Source organism: Pinus tabuliformis, chromosome 9 (genome assembly GCF_031772625.1).
Source record: "Pinus tabuliformis cultivar Carrire ecotype Pingquan chromosome 9, CPIR1, whole genome shotgun sequence".
Lineage (NCBI taxonomy): Eukaryota > Viridiplantae > Streptophyta > Pinopsida > Pinales > Pinaceae > Pinus > Pinus tabuliformis.
In genome coordinates, this window is record NC_142307.1 from 1,425,353,486 (window position 1) to 1,425,366,013 (window position 12,528).

Here is a 12,528-nt window from a genome sequence, read left to right on the forward strand (position 1 = left end):
ACACCTTTCCCAACCAACAAGGTACATCTCTGAACAAATACTTTGAAATATTCAAAACATATAGACACATTCCATGCGTCTGTCTGATCTTATAGAAATATTTGAACCTCTCGAATAATGTTTTCTGTGAATTTTGCAACTTGTTGGCTCACTACACCAATTAGTGTAGGGGTACCTTAAGTACTCTAGCTGACTGTTGGATCATTTTTCCTTTAGAATTAATGAAGCTCTTTGAGGGCGAGGAGGTGGAGGAAAAAGGTGAGAAAAACATAATTCAGAGGTTGAACTTGTTGCTATAATTGTGACCAGGAAGGGAATGTTGCTAGACACTTCCCACTACCCAAAAGACTCTGGTGCTCCTAGTGTAGATTTAACATGTCTGCAACAAAGGATTGCCTAGAAATAATCACTATATGGGAGGAGAGAAACTACTAGAGGGGAGCAAATTTGATTAATACAAAATTGTGGGAACATAAACTAACTTTGATGTCAAACATTAACATAGTCACCCGAGGGGGAAAGAATAGTGGAGTTGACTCTAGGGTCACCGGGTAACCAAGGATCATAAATATTACCTTGCTAAACTACTCATATGATTCCAGCTAGCAGAAGCAATACTATAAATACGCCATGGAAATATTCAAACAGTTGGCTCCAACTGATGGCACCCAAGGGGAGCCATCAAAATTTTTAAAGCCCAGAAGCCCAAGACTGTCACAAAACACTTCCCAACCTATAGTATAATGCTTCAAGTTGTTCTTGAAAATCATGAATGATGAGAAGATGTCAGGGAAGTTATGGAAGAAGCTCAAGACTGTTGTCAAAGATGGGGAGCTCTTTGCAGGGATCATTTTTGTTGATTTTCCTGAAAGGAATTCTAGATGAGTTAGGAGGAAAAAGAATAGTACAAGAAGGGAATTTCGTGTCGATGCCTAGATTTCGGGGTTCTAGATCAAGGACACTATGCTAGATTTGGGTTCAGACATGAACATCCTACCAAGGAAGACTTGGGAAGCCCTGGGAAGACCTAAGCTAGAATTATCCTTAATTTAGTTGTGCATGGTGAATCAATATTGTATCCTCCTAGTTGGACATCTGGAAGGTGTGGAAGTAGATATAGTAGGGGTAGATATATATGCATACTTTGAAGTCATAGACATCATGGAAGAAAAATACCCCTACCCTTCCTTATCGGGGATATATTAGGCCTTCGAAAACTATGCAGTGATTGACCTAAAGAGGGAAATAATGGTTTTCAAGGTGGAGCCAGGATGATTCAACCCTTAGATCCTTATCAAAGTCTCAAATTCACTGCTCCAGTGGATGATAAAGAAGAACCTTAATTACTAGATCAATTATACCATCTCACAATAGGAAAGAGGGAATATTACATCAATCCTACAACGAATGAGTCGATTAGCTGGAGAAGTGTTCAGAGTTTCGATGTCATAATCAAAATATGTGTAGGATGATTAGTGGCAAGGTGGCCATGAGATCTGCTCGAGGTGATGCATAACGATCTTTTGTATCCACTAGGTAAGTACAAAGGTATGTAATTTCCCTATTTTTAATGGTATGGGCTCCGTTATTGATTTTATTAATGAAATTTATTTGAAAATTTTGGAGGCACACAAGGTACCCTTACTAGATGTTTCCCTTCAAGAGACACCGACAAGTTTGTAGGGTTCCCAACACAACTATCTCTGAGGTTAGGAGTTGGTCAAGTCTGTGTTGATACGCAGATTTCGGTACTCACAAGACTGCTCACCCAATCTCCTTAAGTACGAAGGGTGTACCAATCCTCACCAACATATCTAGAACTGTAAGGATAAGATGTCTAGGAAAGGACTTCCTAAGAGTCTATGGGTGCATAGCTTCATCCACACTCTTGGAAAATTGCCCCAGGCTTGGTACCTTAAGGAAGACATAAAGAGGAAGACCAATGGGTGGGATCACATAACATCCTAATTCATCGATCATTTCTCCTTTGTTGATGATGATGAAAGGAAATTGGTTATATTGAAAGCAATCAAGAGGTTCATGTCCTAAGTCGGAGAGCTTACTAAGGGTTATTGTGACCAAGATGTCTTCAATCATACCTATGAATTAGGGTTTCATGAGGTTATGGATTACAGGGAGGTAAATATTGAACCTAATGGAGATAATTTAGAAGGGTTAAGGCACTTGACCTTTAAGGAATCTGAGGGGGAACGAGTCATATAATATGGACCTGTAACAACTAGACCAAAACTACAACCTTTGAAACTATGTAAGCACAACATAGGTACCAAAGAGAAACCAAAAATGGCTTCCTTCGAGGACTATTGGGACCAATAATCCACCAAGGAGATATTCGATCTTCTAAAGGAGTATGAGGATCTTTTCCCTTCCTCCGTTGTAAATCTCAAAGGAATTAAAGGGGAGTTGGGAGAAATGAATATTGTTCTAAATCCAGGTGTGAGACTAGTGAAACATCTCCCTTATTGACTAAACCCAAGGATCAAGGAGAAAGTGAAGAGAGATATCGAAAAGATGCTAGTAGTCGGCCTCATATTTCCAGTTAATGAAGTTGAGTGGGTTAGCCTGATTTTCATTCAGAATAGGAAGGATTATGAATAGATCCTGGTCTTTGTAGAATAAAGGAGCTTGAAAAACACTTGTGTCCATGATCCCTTTCCTACCTCATTCAACAACGAATTCCATGATAATGTGGCAGGTAATGAGGCCTATTCCTTCATGGATGGGTTCTTTGGATATCACCAATTTTGTATTGTAGAGGAAGATAAGATGAAAACCAAATTCACTACTAAATGGGGCTCTTATGACTTCCATGTCATGTCGTTTGGGTTGAAGAATGCACTGATAATTTTTTCAAGGATCATGATTTCTTCCTTCCACGACTATATTCAAAAATTACTACAGGTGTATATGGATGATTGGATAGTGTACAACTTATTAAAAAGACACTCCATCTTTCTCAAGGTAATGTTTGATTGCTTCAAGCAACTACAAATTTATTTGAACTTGAAGAAATGAATTTTTGTAGTCCCTTTTGGAATTATGTTGGGGCATATAGTTTCCAAAGGAGTTGTTTCAACCCTACCAAGGTTTTGGTAATTCTAAATATGCCTCCACCAACTGGTGTCAAGCAGTTAAGATTGACCCTCGAACATACAATATACTACTACGGGTTCATTCATAATTATGCCCATATTATTGCACCATTGGAGAAGCTACTAAATAAATTTCAGTGGCTCATCTGGGCCAATGAATGCGACACAACATTTAATACACTAAAGCAGATGGTGGCAAGTGCGCCAATCCTAATTTACCCAGATTGGAATAAATAATTTCATGTCCATGTTGATGCATTCGAGATCACTATGGGAGCTATTTTTGTCTAACTCGGAGACGGTAACCTAGATCACCCAATTTATTTCACCAACATAAAACTTTCCACTTTAGAGAGGAAATACACCATTACTAAACATGAAGCTCTTGCAATTTTCTATTCACTACAAAAATTTAGGAACTATCTTCCAGGTGGTCCCTTTAAGTTCTTCATTGACCACTCTACACTAAAGTATCTGGTAAATAAGCTTGTGCTAGATGGTAGGAGTTTTAGATGGATATTTTTGTTTCAATAGTTTACATTTGAATTCATTATGAAGCCAGGAAGGATGAATGTGGGGCCTAACCATCTCTCCTAGCTAGATTCAGGAAAGGAAGGGGGGTCAATAGATGACCAACTTTCGGACACTGATTTGTTTCGGGTTGAGGCCTTCCCTAACTATTTGGAAGACATCACACTATTTTTAACCACTGTAAAATTTCTGGAAGAGCACAGAGAAAACTAAAGAAGGAATATGGTGGTTTGAGTTGCGGATTACCACCTAATTGTAGGAAAATTATACAAAATTGGTCTCGACCAGATACTATGATGATGTGTCCTCAACCATGAAAAGAAAGATATGCTATGGGAATGCCACACTAGAGTGGTGGGAGGAAATGTGGGGGGGAAGCTACCATGAGAAAAGAAATACAAGTAGGCTTTGGTGACCAAAACTCTTTCGATATGAAAAATAGTACATTAATAAATGTGATGTTTATCAACGGATGGGGTGATCATCGCACAGTGATGAACTTCCTCTACAATCCATACACACACTCTAGGATTTTGAAAAGTGGTCTTGGAATTTGTGTGACCTATTAATCTACTAGCGTGTCACTCACATTCTCGGTACATTATTAAGACTATAGACTATCTCACCCACGGAGTCAAAGCCACACCAATTAAAGATTGCACTACTCACACCGCTTCTCGGTTCGTCTTTGAAAATATCATCACTCAATTTCGGTGCCCCCAAAGCCTCACCAGTGACAATGGGACCCACTTCATTAACGAAATAGTTACCACATTACTGTGAAACTTCGACATCATTGAAGCTTTCAACAAGATCCTAGAGAAGGTCCTCACCAAGATTTGTTCTGTCAACTGAAATGATTGGGATGAGTGGGCACCAACTATCTTGTGGGGTTGCAATAACACCATCAAATGATTGCATAAACATACTCTGTTCCAACTTGTTTATGGAAAAGAAATTGTAGTACCTGCTGAATTTACTATTCATAACCTATTTATTGCACAGGCCACTCAGACAATAGAGGATGAGCCAACTACAAAGAGGCTGAACGAACTATGCGATTTGGATGAAGCTAGTTTTCTAGTAGATTTTAACTAGACTATTTAGAAGGAGAGACATAAAGAATGGCATGAACAACACATCAAGGGAAATGTTTTCGAAATTGGGGACAAGGTTCTCCTATGTGACAGAAAGTTTCTAAGACATCCTGGGAAGCTCCAAATGCACTGGATCGAACTATTCATTGTTGTGGAAGTATGAGATTCTGGAGCTATTAATCTTGCTCAACTCAAAAGGATTTTGTTTCCTGGTTGGTTGAATGGTGCATGCCTAAATCCCTTACACAACCCACCAACTTCCTCGTCAATTCATGTGATCTCCAAAAGGGGATCATAGTTAGGTGTAGGATAAAGTCAATTAGGTAGATTTGAAGTTGAGACAATTATGTCACTTATGTTAGTTGCAAATAAATTTACATGCATCATGTTTGTTAGTTAGTTGAGTGCATCCCTTCACAACTAATTTTGGTCGAGGGAATGCATGTGGTAGTAACCTTGTCCATCATAATCAGTAATAATTTCTAGCTTCTTTTTGAATTTGGTTTAAATATCTCCCGTAATATCCCTGACACTCTATGGTTATCATATTTTTGTTTTTTCCATAATTTCGTAATAATTGGCCATCATGATCATACCTTTTGAGTTATTACATCATCCAAATTAGGTCTAGATCACAGTTGTCGTTAATTTCATGGTTTGAATCAAGTATAGAAAGTTGTGATATTTGTTAGTTAAATGTTCTAATCACAATCATTGTGACAAGTATTTCTATATAGTTTGCATGACAACACAAAACTATCCATTGTAAAAGGTTAAGTGGTCAAGCTACTCACTTTGGCTTCCATGTCGAATTCCCCTAGCTCTCAGTCAAAATTATGCCCCATGTTTCTATTGTATACAGTCAATGAGTTACAGTCATGACTCGAGTATCCAAATCTATTATTCCTACCCCTCCATCTGACCGTATAGTCACAAAACTTGAAAGTTTTTTTGGAAAATATGATAAGGCTTCGCTTGTCGATAACGATTTATCATACTCATTTCATTTCCCTACGTTCAAGCACTAAATATTCATAGAGGCCACAACCAAGCAATATGGAAGCCATTCATACATGCTAAAAGAGGAATTTTGAGGATTACAACGGTGCACACTAATGAATTTTGAAAATTTACCAGTATTTGGTGCTTTAGGCATGCCCATGTAGTGCACAAAGTTCCTTATCAACCAACTACATGGGGGCTCCCTGTGGCTCCACTGATAGTACCCAATCCACACCAGTGACATCCAAAGTGTTATGAACTAAAAAATTATCAACTAGCCATTTCTAACTAGGTGGATTGAAATACACCATGTAGGTTTAATTTTACCATAATAAAATTACTTTCACCATGGGAAATTATTTAGTAAACCATTTTTATTAAATTATTTCTGATCAAAATTACAAAGCCCCATGAAAATAATCGAATAAATCATTATTTATTTAATTTTCTCTAGGAATAATTATTAAATTATTATTTGATAATTATTCCTTGTCACATTTGACTAAATCACCTAATAATAGTTAAATAAATCACTATTTATTTATTATTCCTTAATTCTATTTTTGGAATAATTGTTAAATCACTACAAAATAATTATTTCAATTTCACAACTTTCTTAATCCTTGCAAAATAATTAATAAACCATTATATTTGTTAATTATCTCTAAATAAATATATTTGACCATTTTCAATATCCTTTCTCTCCCCAAAAAATATAATAAAGTATTCCTAAAAGTTAGATCTTGATTTGGTCAATATTATTTTATTATTTTCCATTTTCAAGGTCAACCCAATAATTTGTTATAAATAAGGGAGTTTTCCGTTCATTCTTCACCACGATCACTATCATCATCCTGACTATCGTCACTTCATATTCAAGCTCCCATTTGAGTTTGACTCCTTTTTTGGGGGTTTTTCACATATTGAGCGAGTATTGGATTACTGAAGCATAAGGACATCAAAGGACCCATCCCACGGAGGGGGATTTTCCAACCCTTGTTGTAGATATCCTTCACCAGATGTTTTTAATAAAATATTATTCATTTAAGAAGTCTTCATTTATTGGGTTTTCTACAACGGATATTTCTTGTTGTTCTCTATTTTTGATTGCACATAATCTCTTTGTTGCAGGGTTTTCTCATTTTATTATTACAGATATGAAGCTTGAAAAACCACATATTGTTGTTAGGGTCACTTGTCACCAGCGACTTAAGCAAAGTATTTTTGGTACATACGCTAAGAATATTTATACTAACACAAAGGTTGATGAGGTTATATGTTATGGGAGCAATGGTGTCATCTGTGTTCCAAACCACCTCTAAGCATAGGAAGAAAGTAGGCGAGAGTAACTACTATACCAAGTATGCTACTCAACGCGGTGGGAAAGGAGCCACCATCAACCTAATCATTGCCCTCAATTAAGTTCTCTTGTCACATAATCACTAGGAAGATCATGCACCATTACACCAAGGGTGAATGCACTCTGGATACCATCTTGGTGGTCAAAGCCTCTAGAAAAGGGGAACATCTAAATTGGTGAAATTATTTAGTAAATTAACTATTTGAAACTTGTGAGGACATATATAAGCAGGTGACCTACTTAATCTATGGGTTTCTAGCCGTCTTTCTTACAATGATGAAGTGGTGCCATACCGATGGAAGAGAATTAGCCTAGGTTTCTGAAGCACATCCCTTGGCACTCACATACTCCCCATGGCAAACATCAGGGGACCTCAACAACAAAGAAATCAATGAGGCATCCTTCACTGGCTAGTATGCCAAAATTCCCACTATCATAGAGGTTGCCCCCAAAATCCAAAAATCGCCCTTGGAAGAATATTAACAAGCCATATGGTTCAGGGTTCACCACGACGCCACCTAAATTCGACATAAGGTTTTTAACTCAGACACATTCCATATGTGGGCTATGTATTTCATTCTCTTAGAACAAGTGCTCAAAAATTAAGTTTTTTCCTAGCCAAGTATCATTGGCGAGGTCCAAGACAAAAAGAGGACACACTATTTTGAAGGAATGTTTCCTAGACCATTACCTCGTGACAGCCCCTCCACCTCTCAAAAGTGAGAAACATAAGAAACACTCAATCTTGTTTTGAAGAGATTTGAGAAAATTGTGATGTGAGTCTGAAACACTCTAGAATCCCTTGGATTGTCAATAAGTTCTCTACCACTATTTTCTAAAATTATTAATGTTAGTCCATCCAGTACTTTTTCATTCATCTTGATGGTTGTCGCCCTCCCCTTTGTGGTTCCTCATTTTGTTACTGAGCCCATAATGTAGGAGACCCATCTAATTGCTACATGATTTCCCTCAATCTTCTGAAACCCTATTTTCATTACATTTCCCTAAGTCGTCGAACTCACCAGTGAGAAAAACCTATCTATCTCCAGTACCCATATCATCGAAGAAATCCCGCATTCCACCTCAACTACTTCCTCAAGGTATCATAACCCATCACCCTGCATGACATCCCCCTCCACAACCATTTTAGAACTTCCTCAATGTCGAGACCAAAATGGAGGTAGATTCCCTCATTCAAGAAATCACTAACACTGCCCACGACACCCTCATTGTTCACACTACAAATGTGGATATGGTTACCATTCCTCTTTTACCATTTCTACTAGCATCAAGCCTTCAAAAAAAAAAAATGGCCAACAAATCCAATCGATTCCACAAGGCCAGGAGCTTATAAATATCCTAAATTAGACCTTCAACCCCATTCCCAATTCGCGACCACCATTTTTTCCAGACCGCACCAACACATGCATTGCAAAAAACCTATAGCAGGGACCCTCACCCCTAGGCTAATCTGAGAAATCGGTTGCAAGTGGACAACCGCTGCAAGACCGATTTCCTCTCCCTACTACCATGATTCTCGATGATTTTTAGAATTAGTTATTCTCTCAGTTATTTCCCATCATTCAACTGGCCTCTCGCCAAGCAGAAGCACTACATAGTACATTGACAACTGAACATGAGTAGAAAAAAAAACTTCACTCCATAACGACCAAGCGTGATAATCTCCTGCAAGAAAAGAAAGTGTTGCAATAGTAGGTCGATGATATTATTGTTATGTTCCAGACACTTTAGCTCATCGTTTTCGAGATAGTACCTAATGTGGAAGATTTCATAGTTTGCAGACTTTAAGACTATTGTGACCACATTAAAACTGCATGCACCGACCTTTCTTCGTCAAACTAGGAGATCAAGAAGACTATTATAGCTGCCCATAATGCACTCCCTCATCTAGCCACTCAATATATCACTGAAATTATGGATAATATTACCTATGTGGCTTCTCTAAAGGATTCCCTTCATCAAGCTAATGGAGAGGTGCAAGAAATCTTTATTCAAATTTAGGACTGGTCTGGGTTCCTTTCCAAGAAAAATCAGCCAACCTATTCTTTTCGTCAACAGACTCATTAATTGTTCAACCAAGCCTTGACTACACCTGACCTCAAGGAAAAAAGATACCTATTTTCACAACCTGATTTTCTCAAGAAGCAGATCCAACAGATTGAGGATGACTCTCGAGCCACCAAGGCTCTACTCCGCAACCTCAAACCATCGACACAAATCAATTTTCAAAAGTTGTGGCAGCTAAGCACAAAATGAGATACTCAATGAAATTCCCTCATGAATACCCAAACAAACCAACCAACAACTAAAATTACCATGCCATTTCTTGAGAAATCCTCCACTATGTTAGATTTGTTAAGGTTAATCATTGCAGAATATACCCGATTCAAGATAGAAGCCATACCATCTATCCCAAAGTTGGGTCCATCATTTCAAGAAGCAATAGCACAAGTAGGAGCCCCACAGTAAAAAGAAGAAACATCAACATCAACTAAGGATTGACTCAAGGACAAGTCAATTGATTTTTGTTGGGGCCTATTGGGTCCCTCATTTTGGGGGATAGATTTTTTGACACATTTTGACCAAGTTTCAATGAAGGGAAATTGCGGAGTAAACAACCAAGGAAAAGAGTGAAACTATACCAAGATTTATCTGAGACTGAAGTTGGAAATTGGATATATGGGAATGCGCAAGCACAATCGAGTCGCAAAGACCATTGAGGAGAGATGGAGAAGCCGCAACTGAGTCACAAAATCTACCAAGGAGGAAAGTGCATGGAATCCGAGGAAAAGACTGGCAGTTCAGGTAAGCAAAGCTTATAAAAATCCAAAGGATAAGACAACAAAGAAAGAGGTAAAGCTGATATCCTGATATGTTGTCACTGAGTCTATTGGACTTGGTTATGTTCTTAGTTTATCTATTTTTGAGCTGAATCATATGATGAATCTTCTGATTCTACTAGTAGGGCCGTAGTGTGAGAATGTAATGATGTCTTAATTTTAATGGAAAGAGTTGAAATATTTCTCTATGTTTCTAAATGTGTTGGTTTGAATGGCCCAATTTAAAATTTTATTATGTGTGAATGTGAATGTTATCTATTTCCTTGGATTTGCTGTAATTCACATCTTGCATTGGTTACCTGTTAGATTATGTGATTTCCTAAAATATATGTGAATGGTAATTGTTGCACAACCCTCCTTAATGTATTGTTCATGCCTTAGGTGAGATAGATTACTTCTTCTAAGTAAGGTGAAAATTTCAGCATTGTGCTAGACTACTACGGACACTTTGTTGGCCCCTATTTCTGAACCCAAGGCCTCTATCTTTTACATTTTTTTTCCAACACTTCAATCCTCACTGGCTTGGGTTTTTTGAGTCTCTTAAGAATTTGTAGAAGTGATTTTCCATTCGTTTTTCTCATTTTTTCTACTCGTTTGTTTAGTATTCTTTAGTTGCATGTAATGCACATAAAGCAACTCAAATGTATTATCAAGATCCATTGTGTGTTGATATATTAACACATTAGTTGGTGGTTGCATTGACACAATAATTTGGCAAAATTGAGGACTAACTTATTACATTGGTGGATATGGAACTAACCATGCCATCAACTTGTGGTATCAATTTAGAATGAGGTGCATTGGCCGATGGTTGAGGAGAATTAGGAATAATATGATACAATGTGCCTAACTTTGAATAAATTAAGTTGAAATGTTGTGAACATAGAATGGTCTACTCGTCAGTAGAATCCTACCCATCATGAAATAATTGGAAGTTTGATGTAGCAAGGTTCACATGGACCAATATTTTAGCAGTTGATTAGGAATCTTGGTTCGAATCAACTACTTACATCATGTGTTGTTATATCTTCCGGATCCATCGCATTTTGTTATTTTATGCATCGACGTTTCGAACCATCCTCTGTGGTTCATCATTAGGATTTAGATTTGTAGAATATGATTGAAACTTTTAGTGGAGGTATACTACCTAAATGTATATAGGAGATCATTTTTAATCTCTTACTATAAATGTAACTAGAAACGATTAAAAATGTTTGTGCCAATGTGGAATTATCATGATATGACATCCAATTGAGTTCAATGTACCATTTTGTGGCATCGTCAGTCAGGTTACACTAGAAAAGAGGTAATTGAATACTATCACCCACCAAAGAATTAGATGAACAACAAAAATGACATGTGGTTATGTGAATTATAGGGATTTTTCCCAACTTTGTATAGAAATTTAAAATGTCAAATAATAACCCTATAGGCATAGGTGGCCATTATGAGTCATGGAAAATGGGATCATTGTTTAATTTTTTTAGATATGGAAATAAATAGAATCAAGAAATGGAAGTTCATTTTTATCAAATAAGTCTTAAGTTAAAGATGGTACTCCAAATAGACCATGAGGTTCTCCCATAACATGTTTTTTTATATGTAGTGGGGTGAAGAATATTCGCATGATTTTGAGGCCCTAAACCAAAGGATATCATAAAATATTATTTCCCCTAGGAGGATTGTCCGCTGGGAAAAATGGACTCCCAAAGGCATGAATTCTAATGACGCCATTTACAATTCTAGAAGGATTGTGTTCTGAAGTAAAATCATCCTGATAGGGAGATACATGCAAGTAAGCACACTCGAACATAAAAAAATATTATATGAGTTCTCATGGAAATATTTCTCTGAAATTGACATGTTGAGCCATCAATTTATCTATATAATCATTGGAGGAGATTTGTAGAGGAGAGAGCCAAAGTCGTAGAGTAAGCTGGGGAAGGGATCGTCTAGAATTCAAAGAAGGGAATATGTTATAACACTATTACCATGGGGGTGCAGAGTTGAGTCGAATTTATTTTAGATAGTAATATCTGTATGTGTTGGAAACTGGAGGCAACCAAGCAGAAAATAGACTATCAACCTATATATATATATATATATATATATATATATATATATATATATATATATATATATATATATATATATAGATATATATATATATATATTCTCTATGGAATATGAATGAAAAAGAACAAGAGGATATCATTCTCAATCAATAGTAAAGAGTTTGGAATATAGTAAGAATGTTAGAGGGGGTGGTTGAAAGTGTTGAGAAACTATAGCCACAAAACCTTATAACAGGAGAGAAGTCGTGGAATCATAAAAAATGTTCAACTATTTAACCCCTTGCAACCGATACAATCTATGTGGTGACATCATATAAAATATTTTTTTGAACATGGGATCAAAAACAAATGTAAATAAAAAATCATGATATCTAAGAGTAATTCATGAGCATGAGAGGATTTGATAACATCATTAGGAGAGGAATAAGGGAAGGGAGTGGATTGTGGTTCAGTTGTAGGATACAATAAGAACCATTGTTGTGATATGTC